This window comes from Ovis aries, chromosome 3 (genome assembly GCF_016772045.2).
Source record: "Ovis aries strain OAR_USU_Benz2616 breed Rambouillet chromosome 3, ARS-UI_Ramb_v3.0, whole genome shotgun sequence".
NCBI lineage: Eukaryota > Metazoa > Chordata > Mammalia > Artiodactyla > Bovidae > Ovis > Ovis aries.
Window position 1 is genome coordinate 138,162,327 of NC_056056.1, and position 24,518 is coordinate 138,186,844.

The 24,518-nt window shown below is 40.2% G+C and overlaps 2 pseudogenes; both read left to right on the top strand.

Annotated features, from left to right (window-relative positions):
• Positions 1–2,546: 2,546 nt before the first annotated feature.
• LOC101104986 (olfactory receptor 8S1-like) lies at positions 2,547–3,491 on the top strand (annotated as a pseudogene).
• A 14,395-nt stretch (positions 3,492–17,886) lies between these two features.
• LOC101105237 (olfactory receptor 8S1-like) lies at positions 17,887–20,938 on the top strand (annotated as a pseudogene).
• The last annotated feature ends 3,580 nt before the right edge of the window (positions 20,939–24,518 follow it).

Below are 24,518 nucleotides of genomic sequence, written 5' to 3' on the forward strand. Positions count from 1 at the left end.
AGTCTGTTGTTCCATGTCCAGTTCTAACTGCTGCTTCCTGACCTGCATATAGGTTTCTCAAGAGGCAGGTCAGGTGGTCTGGTATTCCATCTCTTTCAAAATTTTCCACAGTTTATTGTGATCCACATAGTCAAAGGCTTTGGCATAGTCAATAAAGCAAAAATAGGTGTTTTTCTGGAACTGTGCTTTTTCAATGATCCAGCAGATGTTGGCAATTTTATCTCTGGTTCCTCTGCCTTTTCTAAAACCAGCTTGAACATCTGGAAGTTCACGGTTCACATATTGCTGAAGCCTGTTGTTGCTAAGTTGCTAAATCACTTCAGTCGTGTCTGACTCTGTGTGACCCTGTAGACAGCAGCCCACAAGGCTCCCCTGCCCCTGGCTTGGAGAATTTTAAGCATTACTTTACTAGCTTGTGAGATGAGTGCAATTGTGCTGTAGTTTGAGCATTCTTTGGCATTGCCTTTCTTTGGGATGGGAATGAAAACTGACCTTTTCCAGTCCTGTGGCCACTGCTGAGTTTTCCAAATTTGCTGGCATTTTGAGTGCAGCACTTTCACAGCATCATCTTTCAGGATTTGAAATAGCTCAACTGGAATTCCATCACCTCCACTAGCTTTGTTCATAGTGATGCTTGCTAAGGCCCACTTGACTTCACATTCCAGGATGTCTGGCTCTAGGTGAGTGATCACACCATCATGATTATCTTGGTCATGAAGATCTTTTTTGTACAGTTCTTCTGTGTATTCTTGCCACCTCTTTCTAATATCTTCTGCTTCCGCATCTTCTAACATATTATACTTATTTATTATTACACTTATTATTTCTTATCTGTTTTTTCTGACTGGAAAGTAAACTCTGATGTGTTTAATGGTGCACCCTAGGAGTCTAGAAGCATGCCTGGCACATAGAAGTTACTCAGTACGTGTGTATTGAACGGATGAGTTAACTGCCCTGATTTATGCTCCATTGCTCATCTTCCACATGTCCACTGGGTGAATATTTCTAAACTACCCATCTGATCACATGACCCACATGCTTGGTATTACATGCTTCCTTACATCACCCTGTACCTACCCAAACCAAGCTGATGAAGTTCCTCAGAGATGTACTATTGTCACATGTCTTCTTGTGTTTGATCACATCATTTCCTCTGCCTGGAATGCCATCTTCCATTTTGTCTCCATAGTGGAGTAAATTTCAGTCAGGCTTAAGCATTTTCACCTCTTTGAAGGTTTGCCATGTTATCTAGAGATGATTGATTCACATTTGTACCACCACTGAATCCTGTTCATTATGTTATTACAGCCTTTATGTTGCTTCTTTACGTGTCTGTCTGCCCCTGTTAAATTATATTTCTTTAAGGGCAGCAATCATGCCACATGCAACTTTCCATCCTTGGGATCTGGTATAGTGCCCAGTACTTGGATGCTTATTAAATATTAACTGAGTAAATGAGTATTAAAGATTAAAGAGGCAATTGTGGGGGACAGACTTTGGAAGGCTGCATGCCTCCAGAGTTGAAGTAGTGATGGGGGTGCCAAGTGTGACAAAGAGGGAAACTCCTTGACTTCATGGTTTTTATTTATACCTTTAAGTTGTTAAGATACATTTTTCACAGGGGAGGCAGTCCTATCCACCTGGAATGAATCAACTGCATTAAGTTTCTTTTTAGGGCATCTCTAATCATGAAAACGCTGGGCTGGAAGAAGCACAAGCTGGAAACAAGATTGCCAGGAGAAATATCAATCACCTCAGATAGGCAGATGACACCACTCTTATGGCAGAAAGTGAAGAAGAACTAAAGAGCCTCTTGATGAAAGTGAAAAGAGGAGAGTGAAAAAGTTGGCTTAAAGCTCAACATTCAGAAAACGAAGATCATGGCATCTGGTCTCATCACTTCATGGGAAATAGATGGGGAAACAGTGGAAACAGTGTCAGACTTTATCTTTTTGGGCTCCAAAATCACAGCAGATGGTGATTGCAACCATGAAATTAAAAGACGCTTACTCCTTGGAAGGAAAGTTATGACCAACCTAGATAGCATATTGAAAAGCAGAGACATTACTTTGCCGACTAAGGTCCATCTAGTCAAGGCTCTGGTTTTTCCAGTGGTCATGTATGGATGTGAGAGTTGGACTATAAAGAAACCTGAGCACCAAAGAATTGATGCTTTTGAACTGTGGTGTTGGAGAAGACTCTTGAGAGTCCCTTGGACTGCAAGGAGATCCAACCAGTCCATTCTGAAGGAAGTCAGCCCTGGGATTTCTTTGGAGGGAATGACGCTGAAGCTGAAACTCCAGTACTTTGGCCACCTCATGCGAAGAGTTGACTCATTGGAAAAGACTCTGATGCTGGGAGGGATTGGGGGCAGGAGAAGGGGACGACAGAGGATGAGATGGCTGGATGGCATCATTGACTCGACGGACATGAGTCTGAGTGAACTCTGGGAGTTGGTGATGGACAGGGAGGCCTGGCGTGCTGCGATTCATGGGGTCGCAAAGAGCTGGACATGGCTGAGCGACTGAACTGAACTGAACTGAATCATGAAAAATCTCATCATCATTACTGAGTTTGTCCTCATGGGATTTTCCAGAAATCCCCAGATTGTGAACATGCTTTTTACATTGTTCCTGGTGATATACCTCCTGACCCTGATGGGGAACCTGGTGATCCTGGCGATCAGAACTGATTCTCACCTTAAGACACCCATGTACTTCTTCCTAGGTCACCTGTCATTTCTGGATCTCTCCCTTTCTTCAATAACCATGCCCAAGATGCTGGAGAACTCGTTAACTCAGAGAAAACTATCTCTGTGTGGGGCTGCATGGCCCTGAGTTTCTTTCTCATACCCTCTGGGAGCACAGAGGCCTGCCTGCTCTCTTCCATGGCCTATGACTGCTATGCTGCCGTCTGCCACCCTCTGCTATACAGTGTGATTGTGAACAGGCCTCTGTGTGTTGGGATGGTGACGCAGCTTGGGCAGTGGGGTTCCTAAAGTCAATGCCAAACAGTCTTTTCACTTACAACTTAGTTTCTGTGGCCCCAGTGTCATCCCTCACTTCTGCTGTGAGCTGCCTTCATTCTTCCCTCTGTCTTGCACTGATCCTACTGCCAATGAGGCCCTTCTTGCTGGGCCATGTGCATTTTTAGGATTTGTGACATTTCCCCTGATTCTTTTCTCTTATTCTAGAATAATCTCTGCCATCATAAGCATCCCTTCTGCTGGGGGTCAAGGCAAAGTCTTCTCTACATGTTCCTCCCACCTCACTGGGGTGCTTTTGTTCTATGGGACAGCCTTATTTAGGGGCACGACCCCTCTCTTGGACTCCATGTTGGAGCAAGCAGCCTCCATTCAGTACAGTGTGATCACGTCCTTGTTAAACCCCCTCATCTACAGCCTCAAGAATCAGGAGGTGATTCTGCATAGAGTGTTGAAGCAATAAATGTGCCCCTCTGTATGCGGGGGATTCATATTATATTTGGTCTGAAGACAATGAAAAAGCATAGTCAGGGACTGTAGAGCATTAATGGCTAATTTGGTCACTTTAGAAATTTGCCATTTGATGAATATAACCTCTTGGGTGTGGGTAATAGAGCTCTAAGTGTGTGATTGCTTATTTTATTGTATTTGATAGGAAAATAAAGTGAAGCCTGAGAAATAAGAACTGTGATGGAATAATGTAGATAAGAGTCCAAATCTGTTTGCCTTGTTTTCAAAGTGTTAATAGTATGGCATTCTAAGCATTAAAAAAGAAAAAAAAAAAAGATGGGAGGGTGAAAGTCATTTCAGAGTGAGAGAAAACTAGCTACTGATTGAAGATTGTACTGAATGAGGGTTGCTTCATCCACCTTACCTGAGGGAACCAAAAAAAAATTGATGTGCCTGGTTTGAGTTACTAACTTTCAAGTTGCCAAAAAGCAAAAACACAAATTAGGACAGGAATCTGCCCTAATCCAGTCAAAGGGAAAATAACTGTTTCAAGTGTGCTGGTGGTAACATTTTGAATATCTGGAATGGAATCTGACAGTCTGGCAACTAGACTAGAGATCTCCTTGGACATAACCTAGTGAATGTCTATGCTGTCTCAAAACAACATTTTCATTCAACCCTGAGAACATCAAGTCAGTGGATTCACTTGGTGTCTGACAGTCCCAATCAGCCAAGCCCTCCTGAACTCACTGTCCATTGTTTCTTTGACACATATTCAGGCAAATAAATTAATTTCTTGTCACAAAAGTTTCGTGGGTGAGGAGACAGTAAGCTCACAACCCAGTGGATGGACTGACTTGTGTGACTCCTTAAATGAAATACTAAACATGCATCATTGTATTTACCCTCATAAGCATTAAACAAAAGTAAGATTTTCTGCCCCCCTTTGGCATTTTCTTAAGTTCTTAAAATTGAAAAAATATTGTTGGTTTGTTTTTTATTTTTACCACGAACTTTTTTGTTTGTTTTTGTTTTTTTTCCTTCATTTTTAAAAAATTTAAATGTATTTGTTTTAATTGGAGGCTAATTACTTTACAATATTGTATTGGTTTTGCCATACATCCACATGAATCTGCCATGGGTGTACACATGTTCCCCATCCTGAACCCCCCTCCCACCTCCCTCCCTGTACCATCCCTCTGGGTCATCCCAGTACACCAGCCCCAAGCATCCTGTATCCTGCGTCGAACCTGGACTGGCGATTCATTTCCTATATATTATACATGTTTCAATGCCATTCTCCCAAATCATCCCACCCTCTCCCTCTCCCACAGAGTCCAGAAGACTGTTCTATACATCTGTGTCTCTTTTGCTGTCTCGCATATGGGGTTATCGTTACCATCTTTCTAAATTCCATATATATGCGTTAGTATACTGTATTGGTGTTTTTCTTTCCGGCTTACTTCACTCTGTATAATAGGCTCAAGTTTTATCCACCTCATTAGATCTGATTTAAATGTATTCTTTTTAATGGCTGAGTAATACTCCATTGTGTATACGTACCACAGCTTTCTTATCCATTCATCTGCTGATGGACATCTAGGTTGTTACCATGTCCTGGCTATTATAAACAGTGCTGCAATGAACATTGGGGTACACGTGTCTCTTTCAATTCTGGTTTCTGCAGTGTGTATGCCCAGCAGTGGGATTGCTGAGTCATAAGGCAATTCTATTTCCAGTTTTTTAAGGAATCTCCACAGTGTTCTCCATAGTGGCTGTACTAGTTTGCATTCCCACCAACAGTGTAAGAGGGTTCCCTTTTCTCCACACCCTCTCCAGCATTTATTGCTTGTAGACTTTTGGATAGCAGCCATTCTGATTGGTGTGAAATGGTACCTCATTGTGGCTTGGATTTGAACTTTTAACCTTAAATATATAATAAATTCTACAAAATTAGTAGGGGAGTGTGTAGTGAGTAAATAAGAAAAATACTTTTAAAGATGTAAATATTTTAAAAATCATATTTTCAGGAAAAATTAATTTTGAAGTATACTTCTAAACTATAGTGGTTATATATCCATAGTAATTACCTTTTGGATCAGTTCTACAAATTGACGTCATCAGATTTTGTCAAGAAAAAGGGGTTTTTGCACAAAGTACAGCCAGTTCTGCACCTCATGTAGAACATACAGTTATCCCTTAAGTGGTCTAATTTCAAGATAGTTTTAGTGACTCTTCAAATAAAGGAAGAATTAGTAATAACATCATTGTGCCCCGCCCCTTATATATTCTCTTTTTTTGTACTTATTTTCTTTTTCTCAAATATACATTTATTTATTTTAATTGGAGGTTATTACTTTGCAATAGTGTATTGGTTTTGCCATATATCAACACGAATCCCCAAAATGGACCTATTTATATGTAGGTTATGGGTATAATGAGAAGAGTATCCTTCCCCAGACCAAACCCTAGTAAAGGATATGCATTCATTTAAATGGACATCAACGGTATAGCATCTGCATCTTGCAACCACTCCCTTCCTCGTTTGCATCTTGGAGAGATGGGTTCAAGGACTGACTGTCAATCTCCCACCCTTAGGAGACTGAAGCAGTCATTGGCACAAGCTTCCAGGTGTGCTTGCTACTTACTTCTTTATTTTCAATTCCTACTACAGACTCTCACACAGTAAAATCTCTGGCAGACTGCCCTACCAGCCTCCCATATATACATTATGAATTGTGTTAGTTAAAAAAAGTTTTATACTCAAACTGTCATCCCTTATCTTGTCACTCTCATTCCCTTTCCTGTCCTTTTGCTATAAGTATGATCTTGATTTATATTACCAATTTGCTTGCATAAATATTTATACTAATTTATAGTCCAGCCAGCAATATATTAGAGGGTTTAGCAATATGTATCTGTCAGACTTGACAATCATTTTAAAATCATTTTAATATTTACCAATTTGATAGGTATAAGATGCTAATGCTTTCTTGTGTTTGCATTTATTTTTCATCGCAAATAATATTCAACATTTCTCAAACATTAAACATCAGTATTTCCTCTTTTATTATTAGCATGCCATTTTCCTAGTTTCTTACTGCATTCACAGTATTACCTTTATTTGAATGATGTGTTTAAATAAGAAGGATGTTAATTTTTGCAATAACTCACTTCAAACCCTTTCAAAGTATATTGTTTTACTGTTATGTTTTTATTTTTAATTGTGTTATATAGTCAAATAACTTTCCTTTTGTGTAATTTTCTCTGCTTTTAAGGTTAAGAAATCCTTATCATCAGTGTCCTGAATTTTTCTTCTAGTTTTCTTGTGTGCTTTTTTACATTTCATTTAAATCATGTAGAATTTCTGTTGTCCCTTCCAAGCAAGCATATTATAAGAGTCTGACCCTCGTTTGGCTCAGGGAGATAGGGCCAGATACAAAAATAAATGAGGGACAAAGAAGAGACATCCAAGGTAAACCAATGTCAAGAACCTATTTGTATGATTTCTCAATAGCAAGTTTGCAACTAGAGTTAGGAAGAGGTTGTGTAAATAAGATCTGAAGCAAACCTTCTGAGTTATTCCCCTGATTTATGTAAGAATATGGAGGAAATTGTGAAGGATATTCTCATTTACTCCTAGGTCTTAAATTACCACCTATGATATTAAGATTCCCCCAAACTATAATTTGATTCACAATTTGACATCTGAGAAACAGACTCATCTGCCTAATACCAATAGCTAATGCTACCTAAATTTTCCCAACATATCTTCTCAATTCTATTTGCTCTCGTGTTGTTGCTCAGTTGCTCAGTCAGGTCTAACTCTTTGCAACCCCATGGACTGCAGCATGCCAGCCTTCCCTGTCCTTCACCATCTCCTGGAGCTTGCTCAAATTTATGTCTATCGAGTCAGTGATGCCATCCATCTCATCCTCTGTCATCCCCTTCTCCTCCTGCCTTCAATCTTTCCCAGCATCAGGGTCTTTTCTAATTAGTCAGATCTTCACATCAGGTGGCCAAAGTATTGGAGCTTCAGCTTCAACATCAGTCCTTCCAATGAATACCCAGGACTGATTTCCTTTAGGATTAACTGGTTTGATCTCCTTGCAGTCTAAGAGACTCTCAAAAGTCTTCTCCAACACCATAGTTCAAAAGCATCAATTCTTCCACACTCAACTTTCTTTATAGTCCAACTCTCACATCCATACATGACTACTGGAAAAACCATAGCTTTGACTAGACGGACCTTTATCGACAAAGTAATGTCTCTGCTTTTGAATAAGCTGTCTAAGTTGGTCATAGCTTTTCTTCCAAGGAGCAAGTGTATTTTAATTTCATGGCTGCAGTCACCATCTGCAGTGATTTTGGAGCCCAAGAATAAAGTCTCCTTAATATGAGTAAAGTTCTTTAAAATCTATGTATATGAATATATATATGGAGAAGGCAATGGCAAATGAATTAAAAATATATGTTTTATGTATTTCTCTCTAAAGCTGATATCACACTTATTGAGATAACACTAAGAACATTTCCCTAAAATAGGAAAAGGAGCCCTTTATAGCCACTATTATGAAAATGCATAGAATATTAAATATTCATGGAATACTCCAGGAGGTACTAAGAGAATGCAATTTGACAAGAAATTAAGAATAAAAACTTGAAAGAAGAGGATAATTTTAGGGTTTTGCAAAGGATGTGATTGTTTACCTTGAAAATCTTGGAGATTTATACAGAAAACTGTTAAGAGAATGATAAGAGAATTTGCAAAGTAACTAGATATAAAATCAATAAACAGAAATCAATATCCTTGCTTATCTCTAAACAACTAATTAGAAAACATAATGGAAGAAATTAACATCACAGTAGGAACAAAAAAAGATAAAACACCCAGGAATAAATTTAAAGTGTTCAAAACTATTGGAAGAAAAGTTTAAGATTCTATCAAGGGACTCAAAGAAGATTAAAACAAATGAACAAGCATATCATATTATTGAGTGGTAGAACTCAATATAATGAAGATCTAATAACTCTCTTAAAAGCTTATAGATGGAGCATGGTGTCACTAAAAATAGAAACAAGCTTCTTTTATAATTAGATTATTTGTTTCTAGAATTCAAAGGAAAAGTAAAAAAAAAAAAAAAAGCAAGAGTAAAAAACTCTAAGTGTAATAAAAGGGAAAAGTTCTCCAGAATATAAAAAAGAAAGGATCCAATAATTCCAATAGTGTAGCACTAGTGAATGAATATATTGAATAGATAGCCCACAAACATACCCAAAGATATACAGACAATTTAGAATATTGGAAAGATGCTAATTCAGATCAATAGGTTAAAGATGGATTATTCATGATATGATATAGAATAACTGATAGCTTTCTGTTAAAAATGAACCTGGCTTCCTGTCTTACACCCAAATAAATTCCACATGAACAAAAGACAAATAATGAAACTATTAAAATGTGGATGAATTTTAATTAAAAAAATTTTAATTGAAGTATAGTTGACTTCACTCAATGATCACTTCATCACGATCTAGATCACTCATCTAGAACCAGATATCTTGGAATGTGAAGTCAAGTGGGCCTTAGAAAACATCACTACAAACAAAGCTAGTGGAGGTGATGGAATTCCAGTTGAGCTATTTCAAATCCTGAAAGATGATGCTGTGAAAGTGCTGCACTCAATATGCCAGCAAATTTGGAAAACTCAGCTGTGGCCACAGGACTGGAAAAGGTCAGTTTTCATTCCAATCCCAAAGAAAGGCAATGCCAAAGAATGCTCAAACTACCGCACAATTGCACTCATCTCACACGCTAGTAAAGTAATGCTCAAAATTCTCCAAGCTAGGCTTCAGCAATACGTGAAATATGAACTTCCAGATGTTCAAGCTGGTTTTAGAAAAGGCAGAGGAACCAGAGATCAAATTGCCAACATCTGCTGGATCATGGAAACAGCAAAAGAGTTCCAGAGAAACATCTATTTCTGCTTTATTGACTATGCCAAAGCCTTTGACTGTGTGGATCACAATAAACTGTGGAAAATTTTGAAAGAGATGGGAATACCAGACCACCTGACCTGCCTCTTGAGAAATCTGTATGCAGGCCAGGAAGCAACAGTTAGAACTGGACATGGAACAACAGACTGGTTCCAAATAGGAAAAGGAGTACTTCAAGGCTGTATATTGTCATCCTGCTTATTTAACTTCTATGCAGAGTACATCATGAGAAACGCTGGACTGGAAGAAACACAAGCTGGAATCAAGATTGCTGGGAGAGATATCAATCACCTCAGATATGCAGATGACACCACCCTTATGGCAGAAAGTGAAGAGGCTCTTGATGAAAATAAAAGAGGAGAGTGAAAAAGTTGGCTTAAAGCTCAACATTTAGAAAACGAAGATCATGGCATCTGGTCCCATCATTCCATGGGAAATAGATGGGGAAACAGTGGAAACAGTGTCAGACTTTATTTTGGGGGGCTCCCAAATCACTGCAGATGGTGATTGCAACCATGAAATTAAAAGACGCTTACTCCTTGGAAGGAAAGTTATGACCAACCTAGATAGCATATTCAAAAGCAGAGACATTACTTTGCCGACTAAGGTCCATCTAGTCAAGCTATGGTTTTTCCAGTAGTCATGTATGGATGTGAGAGTTGGACTGTGAAGAAGGCTGGGCGCCGAATAGTTGATGCTTTTGAACTGTGGTGTTGGAGAAGACTCTTGAGAGTCCCTTGGACTGCAAGGAGATCCAACCAGTCCATTCTGAAGGAGATTAGCCCTGGGATTTCTTTGGCAGGAATGATGCTAAAGCTGAAACTCCAGTACTTTGGCCACCTGATGCGAAGTGTTGACTCATTGGAAAAGACTCTGATGCTGGGAGGGATTGGGGGCAGGAGAAGAAGGGGACGACAGAGGATGAGATGGCTGGATGGCATCACTGACTCGATGGACGTGAGTCTGAGTGAACTCTGGGAGTTGGTGATGGACAGGGAGGCCTGGCGTGCTGCGATTTATGGGGTTGCAAAGAGTCGGACACAACTGAGCGACTGAACTGAACTGAACTGAACTGATAGTTGATTTACAATGTTGTTAGCTTCTGATGTATAACAAAATGATTCAGTTATATATGTGTGTGTGTGTGTGTGTGTGTTAATTGCCCAGTCATATCCAATTCTTTGCAACCCTATGGATTGTAGCCCACCAGGCTCCTCTATCCATAGAATTCTCCAGGCAGGAATACTGGAGTAGCTTGCCACTTCCTTCTCCAGAAAGATCTTCCTGACCAAGGATTGAACCTGGGTCTCCCACATTGAAGGCAGATTCTTTACTGTCTGAGCCATCAGGGGTGAGAATATATGTGTGTGTGTCAAGGCTGTGGTCTTCCTGGTGGTCATGAGTGGTTGTGAGAGCTGGACCATAAAGAAGGCAGAACACCAAAGAGTTGATGCCTTTGAACTGTGGTGCTGGAGAAGACTCCTGTCAGCAAGGGTATCAAAACAGTCAATCTTAAGGGAAATCAACCCTGAATACTCATTGGAAGGATTGATGCTGAAGCTAAAGCTTCAGTATTTTGGTCATCTGATGCAAACAGCTGACTCACTGGAAAAGTCCCTGATGCTGGAAAAGATTGAGGGTAGAAGGAGAAGAGGGCATCAGAGGATGAGATAGCTGGATGGCATCACTGATGCAATGAACATGAACTTGGGCAAACTCCAGGAGATGGTGAGGGACAGGGAGGCCTGATGTGCTGTAGTCCACGGGGTCACAAAGAGTCAGACATGACTGGGTGACTGAACAAAAACAGTCACCCATGTGTGTATATATATATATATTTGTCACACACTATATATACATATATATATATATTTGTTCCCTGTGCTATACAATAGCACTTTGTTGCTTATCCATTCTATATATTGAATCTGCCAGTACAAAACTCCCAGTCGAATTGTCCCCCATGCCCCCTTCCCCTTGGCAACCACAGGTTTGTTTTCTGTGTCTGTGAGTCTGTTTTCTAGATAAATTAATTTGTGTCATATTTTAGATTCTACATAGAAGTGATATTATATAATGTCTTTGTCTTTCTCTTACTGACTTATTAATACTTCACTCAGCATGATACATCCATGGCAGCTACAAATGGCATTATTTTTGTGGCTGAGTAATATTCCATTATATCTATCTATCTATCTATCTATATGTATATATATAATACACACACACCATATCTTCTTTATCCATTTATCTGTCAATGGACATTTAGAGAATTAATCTTACAAATATCCTCACAAGCATGCAAAGAAAATTATAAGCATAACCATCAAAACATTTCTGTATACAGACAGGGAACTCTGTTTTTTCATTAATGTCTTCCCAAGCACCTAGAAGCACTTTGGCCATAATAGATGCTCAATGGATACTTAGAGAATGAATGAATGGATGTTGACTATTGCCATCTGTAAAGTACGTGTTAAATGAGTTGTTGTATTTTCATATGACGATGACTAGACTGCCATTTAAAATTGAGGCAGCTCTGGGGAATTCCTTGGCAGTCCAGTGGTTATGATTCTGTGTTTTCACTGTGGGGACATGGGTTCAGTCCCTGGTCAGGGAACTAAGATCTCATAAACTACATGGCCAAAAAGAAAAAGAAGAAAAAATGAGGCAGCTCTGTATATACCAATATTGAGTGATCTTCAAAATAAATAATAAATAATATTGAAAATAAGTTGCAAAATGGGGTGTAGACTCTACTATATTTTTTATGAAAATCTTACATATATACATGAGGCTATGACCAACCTCAATAGCATATTCAGAAGCAGAGACATTACTTTGCCAACAAAGGTCCGTCTAGTCAAGGCTATGGTTTTTCCAGTGGTCATGTATGGATGTGAGAGTTGGACTGTGAAGAAAGCTGAGCCCCGAAGAATTGATGCTTTTGAACTGTGGTGTTGGAGAAGATTCTTGAGAGTCCCTTGGACTGCAAGGAGGTCCAACCAGTCCATTCTAAAGGAGATCAGTCCTGGGTGTTCTTTGGAAGGAATGATGCTAAAGCTGAAACTCCAGTACTTTGGCCACCTCATGCGAAGAGTTGACTCATTGGAAAAGACTCTGATGCTCTGAGGGATTGGGGGCAGGAGAAGAAGGGGACGCGAGAGGATGAGATGGCTGGATGGTATCACCGACTTGATTCACATGAGTTTGAGTGAACTCCGGGAGTTGGTGATGGACAGGGAGGCCTGGCGTGCTGCAATTCATGGGGTCGCAAAGAGTCGGAGACGACTGAGCGACTGAACTGAACTGATACTCAAAGACTCGGAGAAGGCAATGGCAACTCACTCCAGTACTCTTGCCTGGAAAATCTCACGGATGGAGGAGCCTGGTAGGCTGCAGTCCGTGGGATCGGGAGGAGTGGGACACGACTAAGTGACTTCACTTTCACTTTTTACTTTCATGCATTGGAGAAGAAAATGGCAACCCACTCCAGTGTTCTTGCCTGGAGAATCCCAGGGATGGGGCGGGGTGGGGGGGGGGGGGAGCCTGGTGGGCTGCCGTCTGTGAGGTCACATAGAGTCGGACACGACTGAAGCGACTTAGCAGCAGCAGCAGCATACTCACAGACTATCTCTGAAAGTTCATTTAAGTAAAACATTTAAGTTCTTGCATCTAAGAAAGTGATAAGTAAGTAACTGGGGAATAGGAATTGGAGAAAACTTACTCTATATACTACAGACATGTATTAAAATACATTTTTAAATATGGGAAAGCTAAGAATATTTTCAAACAAGTAAAAAAGCTCAGGGAATATATCACCCATGATTTCTTACTCAAAGAATTTATTTACTAAAGAAAATTTCTATAAGAAATAAAGTGATACCAGAGGGAAGGACTGGAACTTAAGAAAAAAATGGTAGTGAAAGTAACACATTTATGATTAAATTATTAATCATCAAAATAGCAATCTCCAGTGTTTTAGAGTGTATTAAATTTTAGGAAACTATAACAAAGCAGATAAGCTAGATTATTAGGTGAACACTTAAAATATGGTAGGACGATTTTCCCCTTATTCAGGAGCAGGATCCTCTGTCTCTCTCTGCAGTAGTCGTTTTACTGGTGTGTATGTTCTCAGACTCAATATCTGAACACTGAATGGTTCTATAAAGACTCAGTGTAAATTTCGTTCAGCTCCTAAGTGTGGCATACAGTAAAGGTAAGAGAATTTTTTTCTTTAAAGTGCCAGATAGCAAAGGTTTTAGGTTTAGTAGGTCGTATGTACAGTCTCTGTTGTAACTACTCAACTCTGCCATGTATGAAAGCATCCACAGATTGTACGTAGGTTAGCATAGCTGTGTTCTAATGAAACTTCGTTTTCTTAAAAATAGGCAGGTAAGCTACACTTGGCCTGCAAACCATAATTTATCAACCCCTTGCTTATATAAGATCCTTCTTAAATCTGCTATAAACTAATTGCCGTCACTTCCCTTCATGTCTTTGTACTTTTACTCAATAGTGCTAAAAAGAATATAGCCATAGTTTTGTGAAAAAGGTGGTATCTTGTTGTTCCATTGCTAAGTTGCATACAACTCTTTGCAACCCCATGGACTGCAGCACACCTGCCCTTCACTATGTCCCAGAGCTTGCTCAAACTCATGTCCATTAAGTCGGTGATGCCATCCAACTATCTCATCCTCTGTCATCCCTTTCTCCTCCTGCCTTCAATCTTTCCCAGCATCAGGGTCTTTTCCAATGGCTCTTCTCATCAGGTGGCCAAAATATGAGTTTCAGCTTCAGCATCAGTCCTTCCAATGAATATTCAGGATTGATTTCCTTTAGGATTAATGGGTTTGATCTCCTTGCTGTCCAGTGGACTCTCAAGAGTCTTCTCCAACACCACAATTCAAAAGCATCAATTCTTTGGCGCTCAGCCTTTCTTATGGTCCAACTCTCACATCCACACATGACTAGGGAAAAACTATAGCTTTGACTATATAGACCTTTGTTGGCAAAGTATTGTCTCTGCTTTTTAACACATTGTCTAGGTTTGTCAAAGCTTTTCTTCCAAGGAGCAAGCACCTTTTAATTTCATGGCTGCAGTCACTGTCTGCAGTGATTTTGGAGCCCAAGAAAATAAAATCTGCCAGTGTTTCCAAAAAAATGGAAAGGGTGGTATATGTATTAATATGTAAGTAAACACTAATGCTATATGTAATGCTGCTAAGCCTGATGTTTGATCAATGTGAATTGATTATTTATGCCTTTATGTTACTTATATAAAACATAAATACTTCTAATCATCTATTTACAGTTATTGTCCTACACCCTATGCAGAAGTAAAGTCTATCACTAAGAAAAACCACCAGTCCTTCTGATCTGGTCCTATGGAGGAAGAATCTCAGACTCCTTCCAAAGACATACTTATATAGGGACTATTTTCCTGATGGCTCAAGAAGAATAATAAATTCCTCTTCCCAACTTTTTCTTAGCTATGTAGAATCCAGAGTCCAATTATGCAGAATATGAGGACTGAAATGGGAGTTTCTTGCATCACAGTATCAGGAGGAAAATTAATACTGGTTTTAGAAGTCACTAGAAACAGAAAGGGAAAGGAATGGTGGGTGCAGAAACCAGCATGTTGAGGGATAAGAAGTAAAAAAACCTTGGGAGGTAGTATAGTTAAGTCAGACTTTCAGAAGTGGCTGTGAGACAAGTAGAGTAAGGCAATGTAGAATCAGTAGCTGCACTGAAACATGGGGTCAGTTAGATATTTTTAAATATGGGAACTATTTTAATATATTTATATTCTTGGTACAAATGAGTAAAAGAAGGAAACTGATGATCAAAAATGGGTAATTAGCATACCTGAAGGAGAAGGACCCAGAGGCTCAGAAGGGGATCGGAGTTAAAGTCCAAGTACGGTGTTAGTCTTGGATTAAAAGCATTACCTCTACCATTAAATCTAAAGAAGGGACAAAGAAATACATTTCTAAGTGGGGACTCAAGAAAATTAAAGAGGTCCTGCCTTATGGCTCTAATTTCTCTTTAGAAATTTCTCTTTAGGGCCATGTGATAAATGCATGCAGAAAAAATATAGCATACCTCAAGTGCATAGATTCTGGAATAACTCCAAAGGGCAAGGGAATGTTAGACTTTATAGAGAGAGTATGAGGGTGATGCATGTGTGCACACACATGAACATTAGTGCCTCACTGTGCACACACTTATATGTCTGAGGTTGAGAAACCCTAGATTGAGCTTTATTTGTCAGAGTTTGCATTGTTCCTTGTGCTATTCCTGGAAATTTTTCTGCATCCCCACTTCCAAATCAGGCCCCAAGCGACTCTGACTACTGCAGCCTCCCCCATGAGCTGTGAGCAGTCCCAGGCTCCCTGGGCTCCTTACTCATGCTCCTCTCCAAGAGCTATAGCTTGGCAAAGAGATCAAAGAGATGGCCAAAGAGAAGAGCACTGGAGGAATATCAGGCTCCTACAGACTAGCCAGGAGCTCTTCTCAGTACTGAGGTAGGTGACCTCAGAAAGACTGACAAGAATTAATGACTGTTAGCAAGGCCCAGAAAGTCCCAGTGCAGAGAATGCTGGCCCTTTAGGCTTTAGCTAGAACTGACCATAGGAGTTTGATGCTAGAAACTGCCAGGAAATAAAACTGACTTTTCCCAAGGTTTAGCTGGAGACCTAATTCTGTGGGCCCAGCTATGGGGGCATAGGCAATTTGCCTCAAAGAACCCCAAACAGGAGCCAGATTTAGAACAGTCCAGCTCAGTAAAAGGGGCAAAGAAGGAAACTTTCGTCAGTTTGAACAACTCAGAAGAATCCTACTCTAACCCAAATTCCTCACGGCAATGAAAAAGAAATAGAAATAGTCATAAGGAAAATATCATGGCCAAAGAAATAAGTAGACAAAGATTTTTTTCCTTAGATGTTGATCTACGATGCATTTCTGTCCATCTGGGATCCCTCTGTCTCTTCCCTTCCTGTCCCTTGACCCTGACAAAAAAACAGGTCATCTTTTGACATGGGGGAGCTGGCAGGAGGCATCCTGATGGAGGACTGGAGGATCATTTCTTCAAATGTGCACCATGGCAGGAGTACTGGATGTAGAAGGAGACCTTCCCATTCCCTCTTGTATAACTTTCACTAAGAGTTCTAAGGTCTTCTGGTTTCGGGGAGAGCAAGAGATCATGAAGTTGTATTGAATCGTATTGAGTAAATCTGCAGAGAGGACAGACAGGTAGTGCAGTCTCTTAGAAAGTGTCAGAGGTGGAACTGTCCCCTAATTAACACTTTTGCTGTGATTGTCCGAATTGGGAATGAAAACAGTTTTCTTCATCTGAAATGCCAATGCCAGTGTCTACAAATAGTCCCAAAGGATACTGAGGAATCTTCATGTGCTTAGAGCTCCAAAGGCATAACCTGCACCTTCTTATTTTCTTCCTTTCTCTCTTTTAGGTAGTCATTTTCTTTCTATCACAGTTCCTCTTCCTCCTTAGAACAGTTAGTTTCTCCATTGTTCTTTTCCCTGGAATTCCTCCTAGTGATCCTGGTCACCTTACTCTTCTCCTTCCCACCAAGCTGTCTGAACCTCCCACAGGAAAGTGTGACCTGGTAGCCAGAAAGATGAGTCTAATCTAGGGGATCTCATGAATGGTGGGGTTTCTTTATCTCCTTACTTAATAAATCAATCTTCTTAAAATTAAGTGAAATGTTTTAGGAGCAAGTACATGGTTTGGGTGCATCATCAAAGAAAAGGAAGGAAGTCTATTGTTAACTGAGGGATTTGACTGGGGTGTTCGTGGAGAAAAGGAAGCTGGAGGTTTGAGGAAGATAATGGTAAAAAGAGTCTTGAAGACCAGTTCTAATCATACCAAAGAGAAATTTCTTAGTTTTGCAGCTATTATTGATATGTTCCTTTGTTGCCACATAAACTTTATGATTTTAATTTTATCATCTACGTTATCTAGTCGGTATTTAGATATTCCAAAATATGAAAATATTGTAACATTTCCATTTTTATTGAACATATAACAGTGCAGTGTGCATCATTATAAAGGTCACATTTTAGCCTTTTGAGTTATAGTTTTAGCATAAATCCAAGGACTTATAAGACTCTGACTCAAAGTGTGCAATTTGCGATGCGTTCAGCAATGCGTTCAGCAATGGGCTTCTCTTGTGACTCAGCTCGTAAGAATCTGCCTGCAATGTGGGTGACGTGGGTTCGATTTCTGGGTTGGGAAGATCCCCTGGAGAAGGGAAAGGCTACCCACTCCAGTATTCTGGCCTGGAGAATTCCATAGACTGTATAGTCCAAGGGGTTACAAAGAGTCGGACACAACTGAGCAACTTTCACTTTCACTTTCTTCAGCAATGTATAGATATCACTGTCACCAGATTCTTCCTAGGACTATCTGTACACTTTTTTGAAAAATCATAGAATTGGATTCATGTTTTTTATTGTACTTAAAAAATAATAAGTTAAATGTTTTCACAAATGTTTCTTTTCTCTTGAATTTCCTCTAACATAACTTTTCGGTTTATGTCATCAGAATCAAGCTTTATAAGAGCCAGGGTAAAATGAACTGAGGAGGAAGAAAGGCTGCAGGTGTTAAAGACTAGTTCTGACAAGACTGCTGGGGAGGAGCTATAATATTCCAGTTCAGGTCCCAGTGATAACTGGAACAACAACTGAACAACAGCAGGGCTCCAGTGAAACTTGTGAACACTGTTAACAAAGTCCTGGTCTAGACATTTTTGCATCAGTGAAAGACAATAACAATAGCAGCAAAGTGAAAGGAAAGAAATTAAATACTAAAAAAGTAGCCAGTTATCAGGTTGTGACTAAAACCAAGGTTGACTAAGTTGATGTCAACCATGTTCCATTTTGTTGATGTGAAAATGTACCTTGCTCAAGTACCTTGCTCAAGTTCACATACATAGCTTTCATTTTTCAGGTCTAGCTTTTGTTTTTAATTTTAGGGAAAGTGCTATGTTTAAGATACAGATACTTTAAATGACTCAAAATATATGTTGTCAATCTGTTGGGTGTGATGTGGTAGAAAGAGCACTGGATTGAGAGCAGAGCATTCAGTTTAATTCCTGACTGTTCTGCTGATGAGCTATGTGATGTGGAAGAAGTCAGCTCAACTCTGTGAGCCTCCGTCTTCCCCGCTCTGAGATGCTGAGAGCCTAGTCTTACTGGCCTGAGAATGGAGCAAGGCACTGAGGCACAAACACTTCCCATAGATACTTTTCCAGCTTTGTTAGTATGTCTTTGGAGATATAGGGTACTTTTGAATTGCTCCTGGAATGTTTGGAAAGCCTCTTGCAACCTCTAGTAGCATCATACAAGCCCCTTTTCTAGTAGCAAAATTTCTTGTTTAAATCCCTTTTCTACATCTTCATCTAATACCCAGAATGTCTGTGATAAGATGGTGAGTTCTGTAGTTCTTGGCTTTAAGATGGATGTCTAAATATAAGACTTACAACTAAATATCTATTCTCATTGCCATCTTCCTAAATTCCATATATATGTGTTAGTATACTGTATTGGTGTTTTTCTTTCTGGCTTACTTCACTCTGTATAATCGGCTCCAGTTTCATCCATCTCATCAGAACTGATTCAAATGAATTCTTTTTAACGGCTGAGTAATACTCCATTGTGTAGATGTTATGGGGAGGGAGGTGGGAGGGGGGTTCGTGTTTGGGAATGCATGTAAGAATTAAAGATTTTAAAATTAAAAAAATAAAAAACTAAAATAAATAAATAAATAAATAAATAAATATCTATTCTCTGAAACAATTTCATTTGAAGTAGCCTGTTTATTCTCATAGGTATACTCTTAACAGTTAAATTATGTAATCTGATTTAGCACACAAAGATGTGTGTTATATTCACTGACAGAATTAATGAGACCTGTTGGGGAGAGTCAAGGAGGAGAAACCCTTAAAGTCACTGTAATAATTTCTTAGGGCTGTTGTAACAAACTACTGGAAACCAGGTGGCTTAAAACAATAGAATTTATTGTCTCACAGTTCTAGGGACTCTAAGACTGACATCAAGGTGTCAGCAGGGCCATGGCCATCCCAAAACTGGTAGGGAAGAATCCTTCCTTGTCTCTTCCTAGATCCTGGTTATGGCTGTTAACCCTTGGCTGCCTAGACTTGCAGGTGCCTCACGCCACTGTGCTCTGTTGTCACATGGCTGTCCCCACTTTGTGTGTACTCTTTATAAGGCTCTCTCATCTCCGATAGGAACATCAGTCATTTTAGATTAAGAGCCTACCCTATTCCAGTGTTACCTCATCTTAATTGATTGCACCTTCAGTGACCCTATTTCCAAATAAGATTACATTGTGAGGTACAAGGGATTAAGACTTCAACATATTTTCTGGAGTTAGACACAATTCAACTCATAAAGGTCACAGTTGGAATTACTCAACTTCTTTTCTATTGTTAAGCTGAAAGAAATATTTCCTGAGAAGTTTTAGGGTGGAGGGATGATATTCTGACCACTAGAAATTACTCAGATTCTGTAATATAGTTGATTTCCTTCTAGGAATGACATTTACAAACAACCATGCACAACTTCACTTTCTTCACTGAGTTCACCCTCCTCGGGCTGTCTGCTGGCCCCTCTATCCAGGCTCTGCTCTTTGTGCTGTTCCTGGGGATTTACCTCCTGACATTAGTGGGGAACACAGTGATGATCTTGACCATCAAGGCTGATTCTCGGCTCCACACACCCATGTACTTCTTCCTCGGACACCTGTCTTTCCTAGATCTCGGTTTCTCCTCAGTCACTGTGCCCAAAATGCTACAGAACTTCTTGTCGCAGAAGAAAAGCATCTCTGCGTGGAGCTGCATCACCCAGAGTTTCTTTCTTCTCCTGTATGGGTGTGCTGAAGCCAGTCTTCTCTCTGCCATGGCCTACGACCGCTATGCCGCTGTCTGCCACCCTCTGCTCTACACTGTGGTCATGGACAGGCCTCTCTGCACTGCAATGGTGTGTGCAGCATGGCTGGTGGGGCTTCTGAACTCACTAGTGAATCATCTTTTCATCCACAAGTTACGTTTCTGGGGGTCTAACACTGTCTCCCATTTCTTCTGTGAACTACCGTCACTCTTCCCCCTGTCCTGTTCTGATCCCACTGCCAATGAGTTCCTTCTGTCGGGCTCCAGCGCATTGCTGGGACTTCTGACACTTCCCTTGATCCTGTTCTCTTACTCCAGAATCATTTCTGCCATTCTGAACATCCATTCCTCTGAGGGCCAAGGCAAGGCCTTCTCCACCTGCTCTTCCCACCTCACTGTGGTGCTCCTGTTCTATGTGACAGCTCTATTCAGGTACATCAGCCCCGCCTCAGGCTCAGTGTTGGAATGAGTGGTCTCTATTCAGTACAGTGTCATCACATCCTTGCTGAACCCTCTCATCTACAGCCTCAAGAACCAGGAGGTGAAGGGCGCTCTGCAAAGGATGCTGAGGAAGTGAACGTGATCCCCAGAGGAGGGATTCTCTGTGTGGTTTTAGTCAGAGAATGGGGAGGAGGGATATTTGGAAACACCTGGAGAGTAAAAAAAGATATCAGAGGTCAATATAAGTATATTTTAAAAGTTATATAGTGGTTCTCAAAGTGTCATCTACATACCAGCAGCATCAGAACGCACATCATCTGCAAGCTTGCTAGAACGTCTCAGACCCAACCCTGATCTACTGAATCAGAAACTCTAGTCAACAGTCTGTTTCTTAATTATGACAATGGTGCATGCTTGAGTTTGAGAAACAGTGTTTAGCCCAATGAATGAAAAGGTGGGATACTGACATCAAGGTGAAGAATCCCACTTAAATGAGAAAGTTGGTAAAGCAGTCAAGAAGAGAACTTTTGACTATGTGATCTTATGATCTTTTTCCCTCTACAAAACTGTAAAAAATGAAAATTCCCTATGTTATTTTAGGGTGTTATAAGGAGGGGAAGAGCTAGACTGTCCACAAAGGCAGATGCAGCCTGTTCCTTCTGCCTCTGCTGGGTAGCTGCCGTTATAACAGATTCTTCAGTACAGCATGAGGCCAATGGACAGATGCTGCAGAGCAACAAGGAGCAAGCACTTCCTTCACCTCGCCTGAGAGCAGCTGAGGGCATTTGACAGCCAGTTCACCAGATTAGAGGCCATGTGCTTGTCCCAGAGAGCAAGGGCAGCCTGAGGTTATGGTGGAAGCAGTACTCCACGTGAGACAGCCCTTCGTGTGTCAGCACTTTCACTGAGAAACTTCCTGACCTGGTTGTCTGGGCCACACTATCAGGATCTCTGAGCACTGAGTTCTTTTTGCTTCTGTACTTTTGGCCACAAGACTACTTTTGTCTCATTCTTCCTGGAGGACTAGTGACCTCTCTCAGTCTTTATAAACTATACGCAGATAACACCACCCTTATGGCAGAAAGTGAAGAGGAACTAAAAAGCCTCTTGATGAAAGTGAAAGAGGAGAGTGAAAGAGTTGGCTGAAAGCTCAACATTCAGAAAACGAAGATCATGGCATCTGGTCCCATCACTTCATGGCAAATAGATGGGGAAACAATGGAAACAGTGTCAGACTTTTCATTGTTAGTGTATAGGAATGCAAGGAATTTCTATGTATTCGTTTTGTATCCTATGACTTTAGTGAATTCACTGATTCAGTTCAGTTCAGTTCAGTTCAGTTCAGTTCAGTCGCTCAGTTGTGTCCGACTCTTTGTGACCCCATGAATCGCCGCACGCCAGGCCTCCCTGTCTATCACCATCTCCCGGAGTTCACTCAGACTCACGTCCATCGAGTCCGTGCTGCCATCTAGCCATCTCATCCTCTGTCGTCCCCTTCTCCTCCTGCCCCCAATCCCTCCCAGCATCAGAGTCTTTTCCAATGAGTCAACTCTTCTCATGAGGTGGCCAAAGTACTGGAGTTTCAGCTTTACATCATTCCTGCCAAAGAAATCCCAGGGTTGATCTCCTTCAGAATGGACTGGTTGGATCTCCTTGCAGTCCAAGGGACCCTCAAGAGTCTTCTCCAACACCACAGTTAGCCCTAGTAATTTTCTGATGGGCTTCCCTGATGGCACAGACAGTAAAGAATCCGCCAGCAATGCAGGAGATCCAGATTCAGTCCCTGGGTCAGGAGGATCCCCTGGAGAGGGAATGGCTACCCACTCTGGTATTCTTGTCTGCAGAATTCCATGGGCTTGATATTCTATCAACATAAATTATGAGATAGTATATTTAGGGTTTTCTATGTACAGTATCATGTCATCTGCAAACAGTGAGAGTTTTACTTCTTTTCATATCTAGAGTCCTTTTATTTTTTCCCTTCTCTGATTGTCATGGCTAGGACTTCGAAAACTATGTTGAATACTAGTGGTAAGAGTGCGCACACTTGTCTTGTTCCTGAGGAAATGCTTTCAGCTTTTCACCATTGAGAAGGATGTTTGCTGTGGATTTGTCACATATGGCCTTTATTATGTTGAAGTAGTTTCCTGCTGCTACTGCTAAATCGCTTCAGTCGTGTCTGACTCTGTGCGACCCCATAGACGGCAGCCCCCAAGGCTCCACCGTCCCTGGGATTCTCCAGGCAAGAACACTGGAGTGGGTTGCCATTTCCTTCTCCGGAAGTAATTTCCTAGTATGCCCATTTTCTGAAGTTTTTATCATGAGTGGGTGCTGAATTTTGTCAAAAGAGTTTTCGGCACTGATTGAGATTTTTTATCTTTTACTTTGTGGTATATCACACTGATTTGTGTATATTGAAGAATCCTTTCATCTCTTGTATAAACCCTACTTGATCATGGTGTGTGATCCTTTTAATGTGTTGCTGGATTCTGTTTGCTGGAATTTTGTTGAGGATTTTTGCACCTATGTTCATCAGTGATATTGGCCTGTAATTTTCTTTTCTTGTGATGTCTTTGTCTGGTTTTGGCATCAAAGTAATGATGGCTTTGTAGAATGAGTTTGGAAGTGTTCTTTCCTCTGCAATTTTTTGGAAGAGTTTGAAAAGGATAGGCATTAGCTTGTCTCTAAATGTTTGATAGAATTCACCTGTGAAGCCATCTGGCCCTGGGATTTTGTTTCCAGGGGAAATTTTTATCACAGTTTCTTTTTCAGGGCTTGTTATCGGCCTGTTCATAATTTCTATTGCTTCCTGGTTCAGTCTTATAAGGTTGAACTTTTCCAATAATCTGTCCATTTCTTTCAGGTTGTCCATTTTATTGGCATATAGTTGCTCAAAATACTCTCTTATGATCTTTTGTGTTTCTAAGCTGTTGTAATCTCTCCTGTTTCATTTCTAATTTTGTTGATTTGAGTCTTTTTCTCTTGATGAGTCTGGCTAATGGTCTGTCAATGTTGTTTATCTTCTCAAAGAACCAGCTTTTAGTTTTATTGCTCTTTGCTATTGTTTGCTTCATTTCTTTTTCATTTATTTCTGCTCAGATCTTTATGCTTTCTTTCTTTTTACTAACTTCCAAAGTTTTTTTGGTTCTTGTTTCTCCAGTTGCTTTAGGGGTAGGATTAGGTTGTCTATTTGATGCTCTTTTTGTTTCTTGAGGTAGGATTGCGTTTCTATAAGCTTCCCTCTTAGAACTGCTTTTGCTCTATCCCATAGATTTTGAGTTGCTGTGTTTTGTTATCTCTCTCTAGGTATTTTTGACTTCCTCTTTTATTTCTTCAATAAACTGTTGTTTATTTAGAAATGTATTGTTTAATCTCTGTGTATTTTTGTTTTTTACAGGTTTTTCCTGTAATAGATATCTAGTCTCATAGCATTGTGGACAGAAAAGATGCTTAACATGATTTTAATTTTCTTTAATTTACTCACCCTTGATTTGTGACCCAAGATGCGATCTATCCTGGAGAATGTTCCTTCTGCACTTGAGAAGTGTAGTCTTCTGCATTTGGATGGAATGTCATGAAGATATCAATTAGGTCTATCTGGTCTAATGTGTCACTTGTGTTTCTTTATTAATTTTTTAATTTTTTGTTTTGATGATCTGGCCATTGGTGTAAGTGCAGTGTTAAAGTCCTCTAATTTGTGTGGATTTTCCCTTTTT